This window comes from Suncus etruscus, chromosome 6, assembly GCF_024139225.1.
Source record: "Suncus etruscus isolate mSunEtr1 chromosome 6, mSunEtr1.pri.cur, whole genome shotgun sequence".
Lineage (NCBI taxonomy): Eukaryota > Metazoa > Chordata > Mammalia > Eulipotyphla > Soricidae > Suncus > Suncus etruscus.
Genome location: NC_064853.1, coordinates 92,192,349 through 92,199,704, shown reverse-complemented (window position 1 = coordinate 92,199,704; position 7,356 = coordinate 92,192,349). Strand labels below are relative to the sequence as shown.

The window sequence follows — 7,356 nt, the reverse complement described above, 5'->3', positions numbered from 1 at the left end:
CGATTAAATATTTCTTACCCAGGGCTAAGGTGGCATGAGGTGGAAAAGCCATGGGCTTTAAGCCAGAAGAGGTGAGTCTTAATCTCCATTCTACATGTCATTGTTGTGGGTCTTTATTCAGATTCCTTACCAGCTCAGAGATTAGCTGTTTTCTCCTGGAAAACAGGAGAAACTGTTTTATTTCTGAAATTCCTCCTGGGGCTTAGATTTTTTTTTTCAAATTCTTCACCTATAATTTATACTCAAAATTATGATAGAAGAAAATTTCGAATGCCAAGGCAAGGTGGTTAGAATCAGCAAATCAGTTAATCTGATGATGATCTATTGAGGCTTTTTCCGTAAGTCATTTTGAGTTTTGCCCACCCCTTTGAAACAGCTGGTACTGTTGGGGAGATGGCAGGAATTCAAACATTATTTTTCATGGAGACATAGTGATTTTATTTTTAAGTTGAAAGGACTGCTTTGTAAACATTTTGAATCTACTCACACATCTCAGTCTTTATAATTACATTTTGAGCAACTTACTTGCTTGATATACATATCTATCATATCCAGACATGCCTCAAGAATAGAGATTTAGCCTCTTTGGCATTGGAAAAAAAAACATATTTTAGAGATGGATAAATAGTCATTGAAGACAGAGAGATGGTATAGTGGATAAGGCTCTTACCAAGCACCACCTATGGTCCCTCACAGAATTAAGAGAAAACCTTGAAGTCTTCCAGATGTGTCTTTCTACTACTCTTACAAATAATTCAATAGATCATATAGGTTTTAGACTATTTTCTTTTACTGTCACTTCACATGGAAAAAAACTAGTAAAAAAATCCAAGTTAAAACAAGCAAATTAAAAAAAAAATACCTTCTACAACCAAATCCATTTCCTGAGCAATAATGTAATTCTATATTTAAATGTTTAAAATTAAACTTTAAAATTCTTTATGGTATTTGCATAGACAGCATTGTATTTGTTTCTCCCACTACTCACCTGGAGAGAAGAGGGTAAAGCTATTAACATTTTGTAAATCAAAAAATGAACCAACTGGTAAAAAACTAAAGAAAACAGAAAGGAGACATGGCCCTGGGTTTTTGTGCTGAAGCCAGAGAATCAGCAAAAGGGATTTTCTTGGGAACAGACATTAGCTAAGGCATAGCATTGGCTTTGCTTTTCCTGAAATGTAAAGTCATCAGTTAAATCTTCCAAGGAAAGCTCCTTGGCTCTCTATATCTTGGGTCTTTTTTATAGCTTCAGGCATCCATGGTCTCTTTATGGGAATTTTAAAGGGGATTTCCCGTAATCCAGACTGTGCCTAAGAACTACATCCTGTGGTATACATGTAAGGAAAGTCATCCAAAGCTCTGAATGAGCTTTTTGAAATTCCATGAAGACAGCCTAATAGATTTTTCTGGACTGTTGACAGTTACGAGAATCAGTCTTTTCTAAGGGAAGGTCCTTTAGTATCAAATGCTGGCTATTGCATAATTTTATAATATAAAATAAAATTAGATAAAGTTAATCTTGTTTGGTAAGGGATCATCTTGGGCATTGGATCGACAAAGAATGACATCATTCATCTTGAATATGGGTCCATCTGGATTCTCTTTCCTATAATTGAAGGTTCCTGGACTTATGCAAGAAGGTGAAAATGGCAGTCACATGTAAAGAGCTCAGAAATTGAAGGTTCCTGGACTTATGCAAGAAGGTGAAAGTGGCAGTCACATGTAAAGAGCTCAGAAATGTAATTCAACAGTCTGAAGAAACATCTTATATCATTTATGTGAGACCTGAACTCATTGGTCATCCTACACTTTCTAGCTTGAGACCTTGTTTTGTTTTTGCTTTTGTTTTTGGGTCACACCCGGCAGCGCTCAGAGGTTACTGCTGACTCTATGCTCAGAAATCGCTCCTGGCAGGCTTGGGGGGACCATATGGGATACTGGGATTCGAACCACTGTCCTTCTGCATGCATGGCAAATGCATTACCTCCATGCTATCTCTACAGCCCCACTAGCTTGAGATCTTTGCAGAATCTATACAAGCTATGAAATAATTCCTTTCCATGAAACCATGCAATAAAACTTACACTCTGCTTTCTGGCAAGTCTTGCTGAGTTGTCTAGAATTGTGGTTTAGCTCTACACCCTTAGACCTTATACAAATATTATAATTTTTAATAAATAAAGATAATAACAGGTAAGATTACTATTTTTATTGTTTTCTCTTGTACTCTTTGTCCCCCCTCTGTGGATTTTTCAAGGTTTTTGGGTAAGCAGAAAGAAATCCAGGTTTCAGGTCAGTAGTTACAACTTTGGACAAAACTTCTTAAATAATACTTCACACTATTTGATTTCACCTATTTGAAATAATAACTTGCCAGAGACAAGTAGTATCTTGCAAAACCTGTTGGCTGTTTGACTTTGTCATCTGATTTCTTAAGAAAAATACCAAATAGTTTTGGATTTTAACACCCTCTCTTTCATGATACCTTAGTCATTGTAAAATGTTTCAGAAAAGTTGGGTCCGAAGAGAATTGAGACTTAAAGACATAGGTAAAGGTGCCATCATTCAGAAGGCAGAACTAGAAAAATATGAAGGGAGTCATTGCAAAATGACTCATTGCGAACACCACTCAGTTTGAGAACCCCAAAAATATTTTTCAGTAAAATTTGGGTTGATGTCTTGGAATGTAAGAAAAATGGCAGAAATTTGTGAGAATAAACTATAGCCCCTTACAATGTTCCTTCTAGGACTTTCTGCCATTTGCTGTAGGTCTTCCCTGCATATCATTTATTTATATATTGCAACTCACAGAGGCTCTCTCACCCTCTGATAGGGTAACCACTCCACAATGAACAATTCAAATTTTCAGAAAATTCTTCCTTGGGCTACAACTTTTCTTTCTTTTTAGCTTACATCTAACTTTTATATTTTGAACAGCGTCAATAAATTAATTTTCTTCCTTTTTGACATGATATTTAGACACTATGTAATACTCTTGAGTATTGATTTCATGAGATAAACTTCTCTCTAAAATCAGAACCAAGAGATGATTTCAAGGGCTAAAAGCATGTTTTTCATGCAGAAAGTCTGGTCAAATCCCTGGAATCTCATGGCCCTTGAGCTCTGCCAGGAGCAAATCCCTTCTCCCATCATTTGCCAAGAGCAACCTTCAAGCTTGAAGAAGCCCTAAACACTGCCAGGTATGACTCAAAACCTACAAGAAATCTCTAAAATATAGAGTTTTTTTCTATTGCTATTATAAAAACTTATACTAGAAAATAAACAATTGGGAACAGGGAGATGATTCAAAGGACTGGAGGTTATGCTTCTCAGATGGAAATTCTGGGATTATTCTTTGGCATCACCACAAAGTCTCCCAAGCAAGTCAGAAGTGTTCCCTAAAAACAGAAGGAAAAGAAATATTTGGGTAAACAATTGAAAAATATTAACTGTTGTTAGTCAAGAATTAATGTGTTAAGTGTATCTTGCAACCTGACTTCTTTGTGATCCTAATAAATTTTTCAATCCCATGAATACATACATAAATAAATACATATATTCATTTTTATTTATTTATTTATTTGTGAGTTGGGCCATACCCAAAAGTGCTCAGGAGTTATTCTTGGTTCAATTCCCAGGATTGACCTCTGGCCATACTCAAATTCACTTTGGGCAGTGCCACAGGGACCATATGTGTTTGGGGTGTTGAACTGAAGTTGAATCCCTACAAAGCAATTTCTTAACTCCTATACTATCTCTCTGAATGCTATTCCTGTCTTTTTATTTTTATCTGAAATGTTTTTAGCCACACAAAACCTTTGTAGTTTGATGTAGTCTCTTTGGTTTATTTTTTTATTTTTATTTTTTTTGACAATGGAGTTGAATCACTGAAGATTCCTTTGAGCATCACATGCCAGTGAGTTCTGTTTTTTTCAGTGTATTTGATGGATTCTGGTTTAATCTTATCTTTTGCCACTAACCTTTTAACAAATAAGAAAGAATGAGCAAACTGGTTAGGAAATATTGCCAAGGGTTATTTTCTTTTATTGAATGGAAATATTAAGGGTATATTTAAATGCATATTTAGCAAGTAACTAATGTGTAAGAGAGGAGGATTACTTTCAAGAGTGAAATGGGTGTATATGTCAAGTTGTTTGGAGAAAATATGAAGTATATTTCTGCTCCACTCACTAAAAGTTAAATTCTAGATGAATCAAACATTTATTCACAAAAATGCCATAAAATTGGTACCAGAGCAGTGAAGCAAGAGGTAAGGTGTCTGTCTGCCTTGCCTGCGCTAGCCTAGGACAGACCTCAGTTCGATCCCCCAGCAACCCATATGGTTCCCCAAGCCAGGAGTTATTTCTGAGCTCATAGCCAGGAGTAACCACTGAGTGTCACCTGGTGTGGTCCAAAAGCCAAAAAAAAAAAAAAAAAAGCCATAAAATTATCTCTAAATGATAAATTTAAATATTATTGGGTTTGAAGAGAACATAACACAAAGATGTATCATAAAGTTAAACAATGCATAAAATTGAACTAAATAAAATTTAGTTAAAATATAAAATTAAAACTGAAACTTAAAAATATATTTAATGAAGTTAAGATACTTTTATCTAAAACATTTTGTAAACAAGTTCAAAAGGTAGTTAAATAAAATTATTGTCTCCAATCTCTAACATTAGATTAATTTTCTTTTTTTTCTTTATTTAAACATCTTGATTACAAATATAATTGTGATTAGGTTTAAGTCATGTAAAGAATACCCCCCCTTCGCCAATGCAACATTCTCTCCACCAATGTCCCAAATCTCCCTGTATCCCACCCCACCCCATCTGTACTCCAGACAGGCTTTCCAGTTCCCTCATTCATTCATATGATTATGGTAGTTCTCTGTGTAATTATTTCTATAACTGCACTCACCACTCTTTGTGGTGAGCTTCATGAAGTGAGCTGGAAGTCCCAGTCCTCATCTCATTGTCTCTGAGGATTGTTGCAAAAATGACTTCTATTTTTCTTAAAACCCATAGATGAGTGAGACTATTCTGTGTCTCTCTCTCTCCCTCTGACTTATTTCACTCAGCATGATAGATTAATTTTCTTAATATGCAAAGGACTCCTAATGATCAATTATGAGAAGAAAACATTAGATTATCCAAATGAAAACAAGCTAAACATATCAAAAAGGAGTTTATAGGAAAAAGAAATTCTAATTGTCAATATATAGACATAATAACATAAAAATTTCAAGTTAAAATGATAAGACCAGGGCCAGAGTGATAATAGAGCTGGTAGGGCATTTATCTTGAACATGGCCAATTTCAGATGGTTCCCCAAACTCCTCCAGGAGTGATATCTAAGTGCAAATGACTGAGAGTCCTGAGAGCCAGGAGTAATTCCTGAGTATTGACACAAAACAAAACAAAACAAAAAATAATAAGGCCACTTTGCACCTATGGAAAAATTTTAAACTTTTATTTATTTATTTATTTTGTTTATTAAATAATTTGGGCCATATCCAGTGGTGTCCAGGTGTTACTCCTGGCTCTGTACTCAGGAATAATTCCTGGAAAGCTCAGGGTAGCATATAACATGCCAGAATCAAACCTGGTTCAGCCACATGCAAGGCAAATGCCTTACCCACTATTCTAATGTTCTGCCTCCTCCCCAAATTTTAGATATTTTTTAAAACTTGAAAATATTTATCTCTGGTGATGGATAATAAATAATTTAAGAGTAGCAGTTTGGAAATGCTACTCTTTTTTTAACTTTTATACCTATACATTTATAAGAAAATTTTATGCATCATTTTCCCTAACAGCTGCATAGTATTTCATTGTGTAGATGTAGCACAATTTCTTGAACCACTTACCTGTTTTCAAGCACTTGGAATGCTTCCAGATTCTGGCTATTGTAAATACTGCTTTCTCCTTGTATCCCATCCTAGGATAACCTCTGGGGCTCTGTAATAATGTGTCACCACATAAGGAGTCATGAAGCTTGTGCCTGCTGTCCTGGCCAATCCAAAGTCGAGAATTTTCAATGTACAATCAGACTTGACTACAATATTACTTGGTTTCAAATCCTTGTGAATAATCCTAGCAGAGTGAAGGTGCTTGATGCTACACAACATTTAGTAAAGCAGGTAAGATGGTCTAATTCCATCTGAACCACCTGACACAAGTTGGCATCCATCAGTTCCATTACTAAATATACATCTTGAAACTCCTCCAGTGACTTTTGGGGTGTGAAGACATTTAATAAACTAATAATGTATTTATGGTTCACACACTTCATGAGGACCAGCTCCCAGTAAGCTCTTTTGGTATGGGTTTGGTTCTGGAAAGGTTTGCTGAGCTTTTTAATGGCCACATTTCTGTCAAGGACAGCATCATAGGCAGCACAAACTATTCCCTGAGCACCAGAACCAATTGGCTTTAAATTCTGGTAGGGCTTGAGAACCGTGAAAGTTGAGTCTCCAACTTTCACACTGTAGAATTGGTTGTCAACTTTGCTTTTGCTCATGTTGTAATGCTTGGCAATATATGACACATCCACTTGTTTATCAAATCCCTTGTTTTACCTGTAAGGAACACAAACCTGACAAAAGACAATTTTCACATCCAAGACTGGTTCACTGCAGTAGTATAATAAGTGGAGGCTCATAAATACCAATATTCCTGATGAACACAAATGCAAGATCCCCAACAAAATCCTGGCAAACAGGATTCAATGCCTCATCAAGAAGGTCATTCACCATGATCAAGTAGGTTTCATCCCAGGAATGCAAGGATGGTTTAACATCTGAATGATACTGATTTAAATGTCGCAGAGTTCTCTTCTCCAATTCAAGCTTGCAGAGCATTGCTGGTATGGACTCTCATCTATGGAAAATGGGTTTAATTCAACAACTTCTTGCATGAGCTACCATAACAAAGATCTGAAATAGTCTTAATTTCAGTGTTTCTCTTGCTCTCCATTCCTTGCCAGTCCAGAAGAAGCATTCCTGATTCGTGCTGTTTGCCCCCAAATCCTCCCTACCTGCCCCTCCTGGACCACATTCCAGTCTGAAACAGCACTTTCGGAGTGGAGAAAACTGCTCCGAATGATGATGGGCAGCCGGTAAGTCAAGAAAACACCGGGTGGCAATCACCCAAGCCCCGGGCGATGACAAGGTGAGGAGGAGAGAGAAGGGAAATTGGAAACAGGAAAAAGTCAAGTAAGCAATGCGCATTCCCAACCCCCATAAACACACCGAGGAGCCCCCCCCCCCCAAAAAAAAAAAACCAACACCGCTGGGATCATAGCTTGTTGAATCACCCTGTCTCACAGCCTGGAAACCATTGTACAGAGTGA

The 7,356-nt window shown here is 36.6% G+C and overlaps 1 pseudogene; it reads right to left on the bottom strand.

Moving 5' to 3' along the window:
- Positions 1 to 3,348: 3,348 nt before the first annotated feature.
- Positions 3,349 to 6,672, bottom strand: LOC126011821 (mitogen-activated protein kinase 10-like; annotated as a pseudogene).
- Positions 6,673 to 7,356: the final 684 nt, after the last annotated feature.